Below are 17,626 nucleotides of genomic sequence, written 5' to 3'. Positions count from 1 at the left end.
CAGTCATTTTGAGGTAGGACTAGAAAGTAGGCTTCAAGAGAATAAGATTGACACTTTAAACCTACCAAACTAGACTGAGAATTCTAGGGAATAGTGTGTGAATTCTTCGGGCAAGTGAGGCACTGAAGATTACAATGGTAATAGCTGTACGGGTTTCTCATGGACAAAACCCCACCTACATTGGAGTTGTATTGCTCCCAGTTTATGGCTGTGTAATGCTCCGGGCACAGTCCTGCAGGGCAGTCAGAATGCTGAGGTTATGTAACCTGGAATAATACTGCTATAAGGGGAGAACTTGAACAACTCTATCTGACCTCTCTGAGCCTCAGTTACCTTACTCATGAAATGAGAATGTGAGAACAGAGGTTTTCCAAAGACTCCTGGTTCTAAATGCTTCAGTTCTAGGAAAGAGCATGCAAATCCACACGAGGGCAAGCTCAAGAAGAAGACAGGGCAAGGAGAGGATGCTTCTACCCTGGAGAACAATACGTGAACCAAACCACTTGGATCTTCTGCATATTTTTGCCAAGTTGGGAGCAAGGGCAGATAAGACAGAAGAGCAGCAAAATGCTCCAGCACTTACACACATCATGAACTGTTTGATTTTTGACATCTCAATGAGTATTGGTATTAGAGGCTTTCTGATAGTGACAATCTGAAGGTAATAGTATTCTTCAAACATAGTGAGAGTTCATCAGTCTCACTGATTTCTTCATCACTGTCTTGTTCCCCACAATTGCCAAAATCCACCTTTCCTTGGAACTTCAAATCCACTGCAGCTCTCTGTTTCAGTAGTGAGCAATGCAGCCTCCCTAACAGGAGGGGTCCGCAACTGGACCAGAGCCTCTGCTCTAGCTGTCAGTTCAGAAAAGCTACTGCCGTCAGCCCCTGACACCTCTTTCCAAGCACTCATGGGTATCGCCTACCTCTACCAACATGCTAGCACAACTATGTTGCCTGGAGGTACTGGCCAGAGCCAGATCTCCACCTCAGCCGCTTCCAATCCTGGTATTTCCAGTGGGCTATCACAGGAGGCTCTAAAAAGAAGTCATCCTCACTCAGAGACTTCACTGTGACTGTTACTGACCAAGATACAGCTGTTTCCTCCATGTCTATGGCATCCCAGTATGACACCACTCCCGATGCCAATAAACACGGCAGCTCTATAGCCATTACTTTCTGCACGCCCTGTTCAGGTGGCACCATCTCAGATTCCAAATCAGGCACATAGCCTGTCACTTCCCTATCGAGAAGGAAGACAGGGATATTACTGTAGTCTAGGCACACTAGGGCCTCTTCTCTCTGGGGAATCAGCCCCTACCTCCAATCCTATGGCTCTGTTCTTTCTTCACGAGAGAGAAGGGCCTCTGTCCCTGAACCGGAGGTGGTCGTGGTACTAAAGGATGTTCAGCCCACAAATGTGATGCCACTAGCCTCCACCTCTGGAATCTCCTCCTCTGTTTCTGCTCACACCATCGCAGAGACGCATTTCCAAGGTGAGTGCAAAGAGCAAGAAGGAAGAGGAATAAGGTCAGCATTCAAAAATAGGGCCAATCTGCAGTGGGGAAGTGGTGAGTCCACAGAGAGGCGGTGATGCTGGAAATCAAGGTTCCTAAACTGAGGCATGTTCTCATGTCTCTCGGTCCAGGGGTTCTATGACCCGAGCTAGCGAGCTGGACTCGCTGGCGCCGACAGCCTTTGACTGATCAGGCCTCAGGGTTTCAAGACATCCTGTGACTTAAAAGGAATCTTGCCGAGTACTCCATCTTCCCTGATGTTGACAAGGAAACCAAACAAAGCCGAGCACAGGTAGTGCTTAACCTTGCGTGCTTTCTGTTAATGTTTAAGGCACAGTGTATCCGTTCCCGTAGTCCTAGAAGAATAGATGATTGAATTCCTGTTTTTCTGTTTTTGAATCTATAGATGATATATAGTTTTGTCTGTCAGGGAACCGTCTTTATAGTTTATATATTAACCTCCTTTTGTTGTAACCCCAAGTAAGTAATTGTATATTGTAATCAATATTGGAATGTGCCTGTGAGCCCATTCCTTACCCTCCCTACGGATTTCTATTTTTAGTATACTTGTAAAACTCAATAAAAGGAGAGGTCTTTGCGCCGCTCATTGCTGACCTGCCAGAGCGTGCGGCAGCCCTCCAACCGACTCATTCTCCTTGCTGGAATTACTTCTGTGCCTTCGACTATATTTAATACAACAGGTGGTATTTAAGTCCTGTGGATTTAGGAGCTACTACCCTCAGCCAGTGCTCTGCATTTTCAGAGTCATTATGAGAACATGGAATAGAGTTGGGAAGGTGGGTCACTGTAAAGGCCATGTGTGCTCTATTTAAGAAAGCCACAAGAGCATACCAAGGGATACCATCCTTTCACTACCCTGTACTACTGCTTTCTAATACACTCCCTTGCCTGATTTCTTGCTTTACTCTATTTGTAAAGATATTTCAGAACTCTTATTGTGACAGTGCCAGTTTCACTTTCCCTCACTTTCTTAGTTTATGCCAGAATTTAAGACCTTGTCTTCCAAGATCATGCCCACCGCAGGCAGGCTAAGAATCTGTCCTTGTTTATATTATTTCATCAGGAACGGCTCCATTTCCTCTCCTAGTTGGTTGTGTGAGGTGTTCTTATTCTGTCGGAACAGTGGAGAGAATTAAAAATATTCTATAAGACTGCTAAGTTTCTAACGCAGTTTCTAAATCACTTTTACTTTTTCTTTGACTCATAACATCCCTGTGAAATACAAAGAAAACCATGGAACAATGCCATCAAATGACCACCATGAGGAAGTAGAACTGTTGCCTTCTAGCACCTAGTGTAGGGCACTGTCCATGATCCTAAGAATAGCCAGTAGAAATCCCTTTCCCATTGTAGGAAGGTGCACGATTGGGGACACGGGAGCATCTTGCTTACCAGCGACTGACTTCTCCTCCTTAATTCCTTTGTAGTGATGGAATGTTCCCTGGGGATGGAGACATCCCTGGGATTGTAACCTCCGAGCTCAACACTTTGCCGACCACAAACTCCAGGAATGCCCAAGTTCTGCAAGAGCAGACGCACCCACTTACTGAAGAGTACTCTACCACCTGAGCTCGGGGCCATTTCAATGTTAGCTCCAGTTCAGGTTTCTAGTAATCTCCTGGCAGCACTTCCAGTGCCAAGCCAGAAAGAGAAAGAGAATAAGAATTTGGACGATACTAAAGTCAACCTTTCAAAGCCTCTGGATGCCTACCAGATCTCAATAGGAAACCAAGATTCTCCACAGCTCCCCTTAGAAAACCCTGATATTCAACATTTCCAGGCCTGCATTGATCCCCTTGGCCCAGAAAAGCAGCCAGGTTGTGAAAATGCTGGTCTCGGAGAGAATAGCCTGAGTCTTAAGAACCAAGGGACATTTGAAAATGAGACTGACTTTAATGATGGTTCTGCAGACATCGCTACACTGATGGAGAACATTCACCCTTCACAAGCTGAAAAGTCCTTGGATGACCTTGATCGATCCAAAGGTCCCAAGGTGCTCAAAAACAAAGATACCAGAGCCATCAAGTTGAATGAGGTGCATAAAAAGTCAACAGTCATTAAGGCTCCTTATGATGAATTCAAGAAGAACAAATATAAAGCCTCTGAGCCCATCAGCGGTGCACCCAAAGTTAAAATCAAGCCCAAGAGCCCAGACTGTGTGTGCTTGGAAGAAGTGGGTATTCACAAAGTTGTAGCCAGTGACAGGGTCCCCGAGAACAGCATCAAGTGCGTTAAGAGCCAGCCCCAGAAAGCTGCATCCAGCAGGAATGGCAAAACTAAGAGCCATGGGCAGGAAAAGACAAAAAGAAACAAAGACAACAACTCCAGGAAAGCTGAGGAGCGTAACCAGCCAGGGAATAATGTCACGGCAGAAGAGAAGCCAACCGTCCCCCAGATGAAGTGGAAGAAAACTCAACCTGAGTGGACCCAAGAGACTTTCCAAAGGCCTCGCAGCTGCCTGGGCATGCATATGTCGGAGTCTGCCCAGGTTTTCGAGGCACTGCAAAAGAAGAGTAATAGGAAAATTGAATCGTCTGCCTTCCAGGTCCTGGGAAACACAAGCAACCCCAAAGGCCCCCAGCCACCCCCAGCTCACAAACGATGGCTGGATACCTCACATGAAAAAACTCAGGTCAAATGTCAGAAAAAACATGGAAGTGCTGAAAAAGAGTGTCCATTACCATGTCAGTATGCCTCGCCACCTCCTGGCAAGGTCGTGTTGGTACCTTGGCTTTTCCTTAACTTGGATAAGCCTCAGGCTCAACCAGTTCCTGGCAGGCCACAGCCTGTGGCAACACATCGGCCTACTGTGGCTAAGCCTACCCAGCCTCATTGTAACACAGTTCAGCCTGCTGGAGTCTATTCAATATTCCGACCCACTGCTGCACCTCTGACAGCTCCTACCAGACCAGCTCGGTATATTTCAAAAAAACCATCCCGACCAGGTTTCATCAGCTCTTCCTGGCATCGTTCAAAATCGGCACAACCTACTACAGTCAGTTCAACTCGGCCAACTCCTGAATATTTGACACCTCCTGCCAGACCAGCCTGGCCAATTGTGAAATACCCATCCCGACCAGGTATGACGAGCCCTGCCCGGCCTCGTTCTAATTCGGCGCAAACTAATACAGTCAGTTCATCTGAGAAAAAACCTGCATCTTTGACACCTCCTGCCAGACAAGCTCGGCCAGTTTTGAAATACTCATCCCGATCAGGTTTCACCAGCCTTGCCCAACCCAGTTCTAACTCGGCTCAACCTACTCTAGGAAACTCCTCCAGGCCAACACTTTGGTCTGTAACAGGTTCAGCCAGACCAGCTGAGTCAATTTCAAACAGCCCATCCGGACCAGATATGACCAGCCCTGCCCGGCCTCGTTCTAATTCGGCGCAAACTAATACAGTCAGTTCATCTGAGAAAAAACCTGCATCTTTGACACCTCCTGCCAGACCAGCTCGGCCAGTTTTGAAATACTCATCCCGACCAGGTTACACCAGCCTTCCCCAACCCAGTTCTAACTCGGCTCAACCTACTCTAGGAAACTCCTCCAGGCCAACACTTTGGTCTGTAACAGGTTCAGCCAGACCAGCTGAGTCAATTTCAAACTGCCCATCCGGACCAGATATGACCAGCCCTGCCCGGCCTCGTTCTAATTCGGCGCAAACTAATGCAGTCAGTTCATCTGAGAAAAAACCTGCATCTTTGACACCTCCTGCCAGACCAGCTCGGCCAGTTTTGAAATACTCATCCCGACCAGGTTACACCAGCCTTGCCCAACCCAGTTCTAACTCGGCTCAACCTACTCTAGGAAACTCCTCCAGGCCAACACTTTGGTCTTTAACAGGTTCAGCCAGACCAGCTGAGCCAATTTCAAACAGCCCATCCCGACCAGGTTTCACCAGCCCTGCCTGGCGTCGTTCTAATTTGGCGCAAACTAATACAGTCAGTTCATCTGGGAAAAATCCTGCATCTTTGACAGGTCCCTGCACACTTGCTCAGTTAATTGCGAACTACCCATTCCGACCAAGTTTGACCAACCCTGCCTGGCCTCGTTCTAATTCGGCACAAACTAATACAGTCAGTTCATCTGTGAAAAAACCTGCATCTTTGACACCTCCTGCCAGACCAGCTCAGCCAATTGTGGAAAACCCATCCCAACCAGATTTCACCAGCCTTGCCCAACCCAGTTCTAACTTGGCTCAACCTACTCTAGGAAACTCCTCCAGGCCAACACTTTGGTCTGTAACAGGTTCAGCCAGACCAGCTGAGGCAATTTCAAACAACCCATCCCCAACTCAGTCAATTTCAAACAACCCATTGAGACCAGGTTTGCCTAACCCTCCTCAGACCAAGATTCGTCAGTCTGCTGCTTCTAGCCCTGTGCCCTACAAAACATCAGGTTGCACTTCTTCCCAGCAGGGGCCCATTTGCTCCTTTGTGGCAAAGCCCCAGTACCAGCCCAAGACTCAAAACCCTTATCTACTCTACGATTTCAATCCCCGACCAATTTCTTGGAAGAAATCCAATATTTCTGGGCCCGTCATGTCAAAGCCCATTACAGATGCACAGAGGGCAGAGCGAGAGCCCATGAAGAGGAAAGCTCAACCAGAGGGTGAGAAGGCTGCCAGATGCCCTGTGGGGAGAATGCAGAATTTCAATGAGAGGGAAAAGGAAATGGAAACTTCTCAATACTACAGCTATGCAGAAGAAGACATGCTAGCCTTTCTGGTGCCAATTTGGATACCGCATTTTTCCCCATAGATAGAGAGATATAAATTTCTCTATGTTCTTGTATTTTAAAACAATAAAGTTGAATAAATAAATGCGAAAGACTTAGTGTATGAGTAAGAAAAAAATCCTTTTAAGTTTTGAGATGCTTCTCATTGTGTTTTTTTTTTTTTTCTGGTGGGGGAGGAGGTCAACGCTGTGTGAGAATGTAATATTGGTAGTTTGATGAGTGAATAAAGGACAAAAGGTAAGAACTAAAGAAAAAGGAAGAAAATTGATTCATAGCCATAGGGTGTATAGAGTGTGTGTTTTATGTCTTTCTACAATAAGCTCACCTGCCACTGTTAGAAATATGTATTCCTGTTGTATTTTTATTTTTAAAATATTTTATTTAAAGACTTTATTTATTGAGGAAAAGGGATGGAGGCAGGGGGAGAAACAACAATTGGTTGCCTCTGGCACACCCCCAACTGAGGACCTGGCCTGCAGCTCAGGCCTGTGCCCTGACCCAGAATCAAACCCGTTACCTTTCAGTTTGCGTGATGATGCCCAATCCACTGAGCCATACCAGTCAGGGCTCCTTGCTGTATTTTTAAATTAAGATTTTTCAGAAGCCTCTGTTGCTACTTGCTCTAAAGCAACTGTTTCCGTGGTTTTGGGTCCCTGCCTTTGATGCCATTGGTTTGATCTCAGAGGTCCCCTCTGGCTTTCACTGCCCTAGATGTTCCTGAAGTTCTCATAGCTACTCTCCACCCCCGGGTCTGGGGATCCAGGAGGCATCTGTAGCCTGTCCAAGGAAAGGCATGTGGTTGGAGATGAGGAAATCAAACCTGGAGCACAGCAGAGGAGGCAATTTTAAAAAATTTCTGTGAGCTGTTCTCTGGACATCTATGTATATGTCTGGCTGGTTGTGTATAATTGTATGCGTGTGTGTGCATGTTATGCATCTATTTGTGAGTGTGCTGCCATTGTCTACAGGTGTGGCTGTACAGAGTATGTGTTTTTATGTCTTTCTGTGAAAGATTTGGGGGCCACTGATATAATATCATAGCTAAAGTTATGAGGACATGCAGAGGGGATCACCAGGGCCAGCGGGGAGAGCAGGAAGTGACCAAGGATGGAGCCCTGGGAATACAGAATTTAAAGATTAGACAGAGAGCCCTGGCTAGTGTGGCTGGTTTGGTTGGAGCATCTTCCTGTGGACTGAAAGGTTGCAGTTCCACCCCCAACCAGGGCGTGTGTATGAAGTAACTAATGGATGTTTCTCTGTTTCTCTCTCTCTCTCTCTCTGGAATCAATAAAATAAATACATATTTAAAGATCAGGCAGAGAAAGGAAGATGAGCTACGTCAGGAAGGGGGAGAGCCAGGAGGAGTGGACAGAAAAGGACGAGCGTGTGGCACTATGAATTTCAAGAAGGCTGTGGTCAGAGGTACCTAATAGAGATGAGACTGAGAAGTGCCCATTGGCTTTAGCCCCAGAGAGAGCTAGAAGATTGGAAGGCATGGAATTGGGACTGCAGTGAGCTGTGGAGTTGAGCAGGTGTGAGTGGGAAAAGGCAGGAGTGTGGATCATTCTCTGAGAAGGAAGGGAGGAGGCTCAGAAGTCGCCAGACTGCCAGCCAGGAAGTTTTGGGACAGGAGTGAAAATGCAGGTTCAGAGGCTGTGACCATCAGGGGGCAGCACTTTCACGGAAGCATGCTCCCCGGGGTGCACAGAGGGCGCACTGGGGCACACACCAAGATCAGCACACAGACACACAGACACGCAGAACCTAGGTGGACACCAGGCCCCTCGCAGATACTAGAAGCAGTTCTGCTTAAGTCCAGGTGATGTATCGAGGTCCCACAGATACTAATGGGCATACACACCCACAGAGGATCACAGTTGTCTAAAAAACACCTAGATATTATTCAGCCGTTAAGAAGGGAATCTTGTCATTTGCGACAACATGGATGGCCTTTGAGGGCATTATGCTAAATAAAGGAAGGCAGACAGAGACAGAAAAATACTACGTGAAATCATGTGAAATCTAAAAATTTTTAACGTGAAATCCAGAATTTTTTAAAAGTCAGAAAACACCAGATTTGTGGTTGCTGGAGGGGTGGAATGGTGAAGGTGGTAAAAAGATACAAACTTGCAATTTTAAGAGGAAAAATTCTGGGAATGTAATAACATTCTGTTGGAAGTATAAACCTGAAAATGCCTGAACTCTTACAAGTCTCGCCCTGGCTGGTGTGGCTCAGTGGATTGAGCGCCAGCCTGAGAACCAAAGGGTCACTGGTTCGATCCCCAGTTAGGGCACAGGCCTGGGCGGTGGGCCAGGTCTCCAGTTTGTTACAGAAACAGGGGAGTCTAAAAACAAACCCCAGAGTTTGTGGCTCTTGAGATGGAGAAAAGGAAGCAGCTTTCAGGATGACTTTGCATGCCTGGGGCCAGTGGCTGGAAACTTCGTTGCACAAAGATCTGCTTTGAAATTTCCAAGGCCCAGGAGGATGGGAGGAGGAGGATGGGAGGGGTCTTAGACTGTGGGATGGTACTGAAAAGAGTGAACAGAGCCTGCATAGGGCTCTGTGAACGGTCAGAACTGGTTGTCACAGCCACTGCATCAGAGGACGCAGTCAGGGATATATAAGCAGCTGCGGACTTTCTAGTGGGGGCTCTCCAGGCTGCTTTAAGCGGGGCTCTTGCCATGCGGTTTTGAGAAGGAGAGGAGATCCATGCGGTTTTGCAGGAAGAAGGCAGTTTGCAAGGAGGCTGAGAATCCACGCGGTTCTGCATTGAGTGCTGGAGGGCACCACAACACAGAAAGATCTCCCCAATCAGAATTGAATGATTGGCAGCTACTGGTAAAGCTGAACTGTGTCTAGAAGTAGGGAAGCAGTATTTCTAGCTTTTCTGGGACTGGCCTGGTTTGGTAGGGGAGGCAGAACTCTGTGTTTGTGGGTGTTTTAAAGAACACGAGACTCAACAGCAGAAATCTGCAAATAATCTAAATATATATAACTGTTAAATAAACAATTTTTTCTTTTCACTAAATTCTGGTGTTGAGTTATAATTCTGGTGGCAGGCAATAGGGCCCCTAACTAAATAGCCCGTGGGTTCTGTTTCAATTGGAGCAGCCCAGGGGTTCTGTTACAAGTTGGAGGGCACAGGAGAGGCAACCACACATGGATGTTTCTCTCCCACTCTTTTTCCCTCCCCTCCCCTCTCTCTAAAAATAAATAAATAACATCCTTAAAAACTTTTTTTACAAGTCTCTTGTAACTGGCCTTCTTCTTCCTGCTAAGTGGAAAGGCTGAACATCCCAGCCCCACCCCCGGCCTGGCTGCGCTCAGTGCCATAACCCTCCTGAACGCTACCAAACCACCACCGCCCACAGTCCACAAACATGCACTTGACACACAGATGACTTAACCAGTGAATGAACGGACACAGTGGCTTCTGGTGCCTTTATTTTGTATCTTAAGGAGAATTCAGGCAAGTAATAACATTCCGCTTTCTCAGCAGTAGGCCGAGCACGTGCCTGCCACCCTAGCAGCAGGCCATGAATGCTGCCTTCGGCCCTATCATTAGTAAGAATATGAATCTACATACTTTAACTCTGAAATTAATCAAATATGAGCACAAACATTTGAACTAATCCAAATAAGACAGAGAACTGGATATCTCCCAAAATGTTGAATTAAAATGCTTAAAAATCTTTAGTCCCAAATGGATAAAGAAAGATTAAACTCAGCTCATTATACAATGAACCTCCGGTCTGCTCCCTGAAGCTCTCTGTAAGGTGCATGCTCGACCTTTGGGGCAGGAGTGGGTGCCTGTTGAGATGATGGGTCTAAGTAGGTGCTTGAGCCGTTCAAACCCTTCCCTTCCAACAAGCAAACCAGGAATCCCACCGTCACACACTGAACCTGTGCACCACCACCTGTGCAATATGTCCCTTCCTCACCTGCCTGCAGTGGACTCATTTCGATGCACAGCCCAGCTGGGCCAGCCTTCTACCGCCCATCCCTCCCAGGGACCCAACACCGACCCCAAGCATGGGGACGCCGGTGCCTCTCACTGGTAGGGCGTCTCTAGGTCACGGCGTTCTCCTATGTGCCTCGCATGCACCATCTCCTGACCTGTTACAATTAGGATTCCCGCTTTACATATAAGAAAACTGTATCTTATAGAAATCAAGAAACTTTCCGAGGTCACACAGCAAACAAGGGTGAGATCAGGGATTCCAACACTGGCTTACCAGCACTCTTCAAACCACGATGCTGCTCTGGCTTCCCCAGTCAACCGAGTACTGTTGACACACGGAACATGACCTGCGCGTCCCAAAGCCAGCATGACAGAAACACGCTTCCTAAAGCTGAGCAGCATGCAATGTGACGTACAGACAAGGGATAAGACATGTGGCGGGAATAAGCAGGTAAGCTGAGCCCCTGACAAAGAAATGGTCAGTTGGATGCTATCTGCTAAATAAGGCCCCAATCCACTACCTCTTAACCCATAACACCCCAACAATTTAGTTGTGAACGTCTCCAATGTCCGAAAAATACAACCACTTCACGCAGGTTCCCCTCCTGAAAGCTGAGTCTACCAATACTTTCTGCATGTAGGCAGGCTGCAGCCTGTATTCTGGAAGAGCATAGGTCAGAAGTAACTTTCTGAAAAACCAAAAATATATGAAGAACATAAACATGATTACAAAAATCGCCTGGGCCAACAAAATCTTCCTTATGTTTCAAAATAATTTTCTAGCCAAAACACTAACACTAGACTATGGAGCTGCTCCCTGGCAGGGGGACTGTGTCTTGTCCCCAGCCCCCACCCCCAGTACAGGGTGTGCCAGCCCACTGGCACGGAACAGCCAACTACATAAATAGGCTAAGAGACAGGAAAAGGTAAAGTTACTTAATTTTGAAAAACCAGTATTAACAATAATAATAACCCTCCTGTTATGTATGCAGAGTAAATGATGACTATAAACTGCTTTCCAGTTCTTAGACAATCCAATCAAAGTAAACCAGGGATTGATTAAAGTGAGCCTTTACATTCCCGCAATAGAAATAACTACATTGTCAGGAACTGTATTTGCTGAACATCAAGTGCTTCTTCCCTAGAAAGATGTTAATTATTTATATGGCCCTATGTTAGGTCACGTTATAGAAGAGCTAGAATAACCTTCTTAAGAGATGAAGAAACAGATGCAGAGCTCACGTAACCTGGTCAACACTGCACAGGGACGAGGGTCAGACCTGAGAGTCAAGGCCTGTCGATTCTGCACTGAAAATAACAGCCCCAGAAAATTCCATACTGCGCAAGTCTTCAAACATTAAAGGAACACTATTCTACTGATAATATTTAATAGACACAGTTAACAGCCAAGACTAGGCAACACTCCAGCCACATTCCAAAGCACTAGCTCGCGTGGCCTATCACAGGGTGACTGTGTCCCTGAGAGAGACACCAAAAGAAGGACCCAGGAAGCTGTGGGGACCGCTCCTTGTGGTTTTGGGAATTGCAGCCCAAGCCGTGAGCCAGGACCCCCGCGAGGAGGCCTCTAAGTCTCAGTGAGAAACTGAAAGGCTGTCAGGCAGACAGGACCGAAGGCTACTCAAAGGGTTCCCATGGGAATTGGTTTAAAGCATGCATATTATGCTTCAGAGCTCACTCTGCTTTTCTTATCCCTCAGTTAACTGTAAACACTCTGTAGCTAAAAATGCATGAAGCCTTGCACCTGCTGTCAGCGTGGCATCAGGATGTTTAGCACACCCTCACACAGACTGGTCACTGTGTTCTCTATATTGATATCTGTAATCAGTAACTGTCAACTGTAACCCAAGCATCTGAAAGCTTATCAATGAGTCATGAGTCTTGACCTTGGAGCTCCCGAATCCCCTCCTCAGTAAAAGGCACGGGAAACGGAAGTTCTGTGCTCTTCTCCACCAGAGAGATTAGCCACCTCCCATCCCTCCAAACAAAACACAGTGTCCTGGATAAATCTGTTCTGCCGTGGCCCTGAAACCTCTGCTGGACAGAGTTTCCAACCAAGCCGGGGCGCTGGAGGCAGCTCTGCCTCAGGAAGCAACCTCAAGAATGAGAAGGGGCATCTCCCACAGGGACTGAGAGAGAACTGATCACAGGGACTCCAAGGCATTGATGTGCCCGTCACCTGTGTGGTGGGAGGAGTCTGGGAAGGGAAGGGCCCCAGGACTGGGGAAGAGGAGCAACAAGCCCACTCCACGCCATCCTCTGGGAGACCGACTAGAGAGCCTGCAGAGGACACCGGAGCTCCGTGGCGGCTCTGGGGAGGGGACAGCATGGGGAAAGGGGGATGGAACTCAGCCCACCACCCATCAGCAGACCCTCTTAACTAATACCCTAAACGTGGCAGGTGGGAGCTCAAGAGAAGCTGATGTTGAGATGAGGCAAATGTGAGATCAGCGCACACACCACCCTGTGAAGCAGCACACATACAACAACATGCTCCATATCCTAAATTCTTCTCTCCCCTTTACCTGTGGGCCCACTGGCTTCTGCCCCTGCCACCCACCGAAGCTTCTCCCTGAGATTACAGTCATCTCCAGGTGCCTCAGCCTACGGCCAGGACTCTGGCTCCACCTGCACTGTCAGCTGACCAGCGCTGGTCCCCACCCAGTCCTGGCTCCAGGACGCCATCTCTGGTCTCCTCCCTGCCTCAGGGGCACTTCCCTTCTTCTCTCAAACCAGGTCACTCTGAGCCCAAGGCCCACCCTTCTCCTCGCTTTAACCACCGTCTCTGTGTGAACAGCGTGGAAACTGTGCCTCTTGTTTAGACCAGTGGCCTGTGGTCAATTCTGGATCCCAACCACCGCTGTCCACACTGTCCTCACAGAAAAGGGCCAGGGACTCCGTTTCTTAAAGTCCTGCCTTCGAGGACTCAGGGTTGGTGGGAACTAAAAGGACGCACCTGGTAAAATGAAGAGCCCATGATGCTCTGGAGGCAGCTGTGGACAGAGGCACAGTTGCGGGCAGACGCGTAGGGAGGAACCAAGAATCGCCAACTTTGGCAGCAGGACTTAGAACAGCTTCCACGGAGAATCCCAGTGACTCCTGAGGGAGGCCCCAGAAAGCACCCGCTCCAACCAGATGTCAGCAGCAGAGGCTCGAACTGACCAGATCACTGTGGATCCCGGGGCGCCACAGGGAGCCACTCACTGTAGAGCTGCTTCCGTGACCTTCACCTCCACCAGCCCTCCCCGCAGCGGCCTCAGACACTAATTCCTGTACAGGTAGACCGTGGATACTGCGGCTCAGCGCCAGACCCCCGCAAAAAACAAATACTGCAGTGAAGCAAGTCACATGCATGGTGTTTGTTTGGCTTTTCAGTGCACGTGGAAGTTATGTTTACACTGTACCACAGCCTACTGAGTGAGCAATAGCATAATGCCTTTTAAATGTATATACCTTAATTTGAAAATACTTTAGTGCTACAAAATGCTAACCATCACCCGAGCCTTCGACAAGTCCTAACTTTTCTGCTGGGGGCGGGAGTCCTGCCTCCATGTGGACGCTGCTGATGGATCAGGGTTGGCTGCTGTGACAATTTCTTAATATAAGGAACACAATGGCGTTTCCCACATCGACTGACTTTTCCTTTCACGAGCCATTTACTGTTTGAGAGCATTTTAGCTGCAGTAGGGCTTCCTTCAAAACTGGAGTGAGTCCTCTCGAACCCGCCGCCGCTCCGCCAGCTCACTGCACACGATATCCTGAATCCCTGGCTGTCACCTCAACAGTCCTCACAGCATCTCACTAGCGTGGATTCCACCTCCAGAAAAAGCTCTCTGCTCACCTGCAAAAGTCTGCTTCTCCTCCATCAGGTGATCATGCGGCAGAAGCAGTTCAGTCCCGCTGCAGGCCTCCACTTCTAACCCGGGTCTCCTTGTGGCCTCCGCTGCAGCCTTGAACCACTCAGCCATCCACGAGGGCTGGAATCAGCTTCCTCCACAACTGTTTGCATTGATGTTCTGACCTCTTCCCACGCACCGTGAATGTTCCCAATGGCACCCCTGATGGGGAAGCCTTCCCAGAAGGCTTTCAATAAACTGCCCAGATCCGTCGAGGAATCGCGGCCTTCGGCAGCATTAGCCTTATGAAACGTGTGTCTCAAATCATGAGACCTCGACGTTGCCATGGCTCCCTGCTCCATGTGCCGCAGAGCGGATGCTGCCTCAGCGGGCATGCGACACCACTCCCCTCACTGTCCTCCTCCCCCAGAGCGCGTGGGTGACCGGGTGCACCGTCAATGCGCAGTCCTATCTGGAAGGGAATCTTTTCCTTCCTGTGCAGCAGGTCTCCACAGTGGCCTTAAACCATTAAGCAAGCCGTGCTATACACAAATGTGCTGTCCCCAGGCGTGGCTGTCCATGTACGGAGCATAGGCAGAGCAGAGGTGGCATCACTCTTAAGGGCCCTAGGATTTTCAGGTGGTAAATGAGCACTGGCTTCAACTGAAAGTCACCAGCTGCATTAGCCCCTAACGAGAGAGAGTCTGCCTGTCCTGTGTAGCCGGCACTGACTTTCCCCTCCAGCCATCAAACTCCCGGATGGCACCTTCTTCAAACAGAAGGCGGTGACGCCTACACTGAAGATCTGTTGTTCATGGCAGCCGCCTGCATGAAGCATCTTAGCTGCCCTCCCGGGGAGCCTGTGCAGCTTCTACCCCAGCCCCCACTGCCTCCCGCTGTGCATTTACGTGATGGAGATGCCACCCTTCCTTCACTCTCATGAGCCCACTCTGCGGGCCTCGGGTTTCTCTTCTGCAGCTCCCTCGCCTCTCTCAGCCTCAGAGGACGGAAGAAGACCAAGAGCCTTGCTCTGGGTTAGGTTCTGCTGATGGGAACGAGGCGGCTGGTGTGATCTTCTGTCTAGACCACTGACACTTCTTTCCTATCAGCAAGACGGCTGTTTCCCTTCTGTATCATTGGTGTGTTCACTGGAGCAGCACTTCTCATTTCCTTCAAGAACTTTCCCTTTGCACCCACAACTTGGCTCACTGGTACAAGAGGCCTCGCTTCCAGCCTTTCTTGGCTTTTGACATGGCTTCCTCACTGAGTTTAATCATTTCTAGCTTTCAGGTGACAGACGTGAGGCTCCCTCTCACTTGAACACTTAGGGCCCTTGTAGGGCTATTAACTGGCCTAATTTCCAATACTGTTGTGTCTCAGAATAGGGAGGCCCAAGGAGAGGGTGAGGGACAGGGGGTGGGGGAACGGCAGTCAGAAGAGCAGTCACGACACACACAGCAAGCATTTATCAGTTAAGTGACTGCCTTACCGGGCACCATGTGTGGCACCCCAAAGCCGCTACAACAGTAACACTAAAGCTCACTGACCACACAGCACAGCACCATGACAAATAAAACAGTGATAGAGGAGCCTGGAATATTGCAATGGCCAAATGTGATGCAGAGACATGAAGTGGGCAATGCTGTTGAAACATGAAGCTCACAAATAAGCATCAGCTGGAAGGGATCAACCTGTAACATAAGGACACGCCACAGCCACGTGTCAGGAAGAACCTGCAAGGATGCTCCCACGCTCTCAGCTGCCTTCCTCTCTACCTTCGGTCTGCCATCACACACTTCTTTCTGATCAATTTTCCCTTATTGACTTTAGCACTTCATTACAACTTGTCAAAATATTGTAAAATTCTGATTCTAAAAATGAAGTGTCTCCCACCACGACGCCTTTTCTTTATTCACATTCCTGATAAAAACATTAGGAGAGGTGTCAAGTATGACACACTCCTGGAGATATCTGTGTAGAAATTCTGATTTTCTAGTTTTGTGTTAAATTATACTGCATGTGCTTGCAACATGTATCTGCTACCTATAAGCAATACTTTCTTAAATTCCCTAGTAGTGACAAATAATGATTTCGTTTTTAGGCTTCATGCAGTAGAGGATTCAACTCTCCCATAGCGAGGTCTGGCCCATGCCCTGGCTCGGTGGGTTGGGCATGTCCCACAAACCGAAAGGTTGACGGTTGGCTTGTTTAGCTGGGGCCACGGGTCTCCCCAGAGGGCCTTCATCACGCTGTGACTGTGGAAGGAGCCTTGGGCCACACTAAAGCAGCTTGATCTCTGAAGGGGACGGAAGCTGAGTTCAGCCATGCTGGCAATGCCTGCGTGACCGACCCCCAGTAAACACCCTGGACCCCAAGGCCCAGGGGAGCCTCCCGGTCGGCAGTGCTCAGTGTGTGCCACCACACGTGTGGCGGAGAGAAACGAGCATGACTCCACAGGAAGAGGATGCCTGCAGGCTCAAGCCTGGTCCCCCACCCCCCGCCCACTCCTTGGCCCATTTCCATCTGTATCTGTTTACTCTCCTAAACCACAACCGTGAATGCAAAGGCTTTGCTGAGCCGTGTGAGTCCTGGGGAACCACCGCCCTTCTGGGTCGTCATGGGGACTCCGGAGCTGCAGGCCCCCATGATCTGCGACACCTATTCACCGCACCACAGCCCAGGAGCAACAGGCCGTCCAGCCCCTCTGGGGAGGCCCTGGCACCTGCATTTCTCATGCTTCCGCTGCGATGGCTCCTGTGCGCGTGACTTCTGAACCCACTGGCACCCCTCCGAGTGCCCTGCGGGCAGGGACGGTGCCTCTTTCAATGACTCCCCATCACCCAGCACAGTCTGCCACACGCGGATGCTCAGGAGCAGCTCATGAAAACCTCGTAAGTGCAATAGATAGGTGACAAGAACTAATGTTATTCGTGTTTTAAAACTTAGAATATATAAATATATGTCTTGTCGTTCCTCAAACATCCAAGACAACGTGGACATATATGAGTGAGTGGAAACCAGAGCCACTTGGGAATAACCAGGCATTTGGCCCAATGACCCATCTCTCACGCCACTTTGTCAAGACAATCAGTGGTTTCTGTCCCTCTCTGCCAAGAGACAGCGCGCTCTCGTAAGCTGTTGTCACGCCCGCCTCGCCCCGTGCTGAGTCACAGCGGCGAGGACTTCCCTGAGAGCTCGCCCATGCCCCGCCACACAGCCATTCGCCTGCCTGGGGTGTTTCCTCACCTCAGAAGTGGGTGTGCTGGACCAGACCCCTGAATTTAGATCAACCTCTAAAATTCTAGATTATCTAAAGCAATAAAAAGAAAGGGGGCAAAGCCCAAAGGAAAAGTTAGAATGCTTTCCAATGAAATGGTCAAAAGGGCAGACTCACGGGACAGATGAAAGTCAAAGACATCAACTCTTTACCAACCAAATAATTAACCACAAGCTGTCAAAAATTAGTTCAATGAATCACTATGCTGTATACCTGAAATTAACATAATACTGTATGTCAACTATTATTTAAAAGTAAA

General features: G+C 48.7%; 1 protein-coding gene across 1 annotated transcript in view; it reads right to left on the bottom strand.

Annotated features, from left to right (window-relative positions):
- Positions 1 to 17,626, bottom strand: part of LOC150006657 (focal adhesion kinase 1-like) — a 177,811-nt gene that overhangs the window by 144,650 nt on the left and 15,535 nt on the right. The gene's annotated exons all lie outside the window — the stretch shown is intronic.

The sequence above is a fragment of the Furipterus horrens genome, unplaced genomic scaffold, assembly GCF_987537825.1.
Source record: "Furipterus horrens unplaced genomic scaffold, mFurHor1.1.pri manual_scaffold_6, whole genome shotgun sequence".
NCBI classification, from domain to species: domain Eukaryota; kingdom Metazoa; phylum Chordata; class Mammalia; order Chiroptera; family Furipteridae; genus Furipterus; species Furipterus horrens.
Note: the sequence above shows the minus strand (reverse complement) of the source record. Positions and strands in the feature narration are given on the sequence as shown.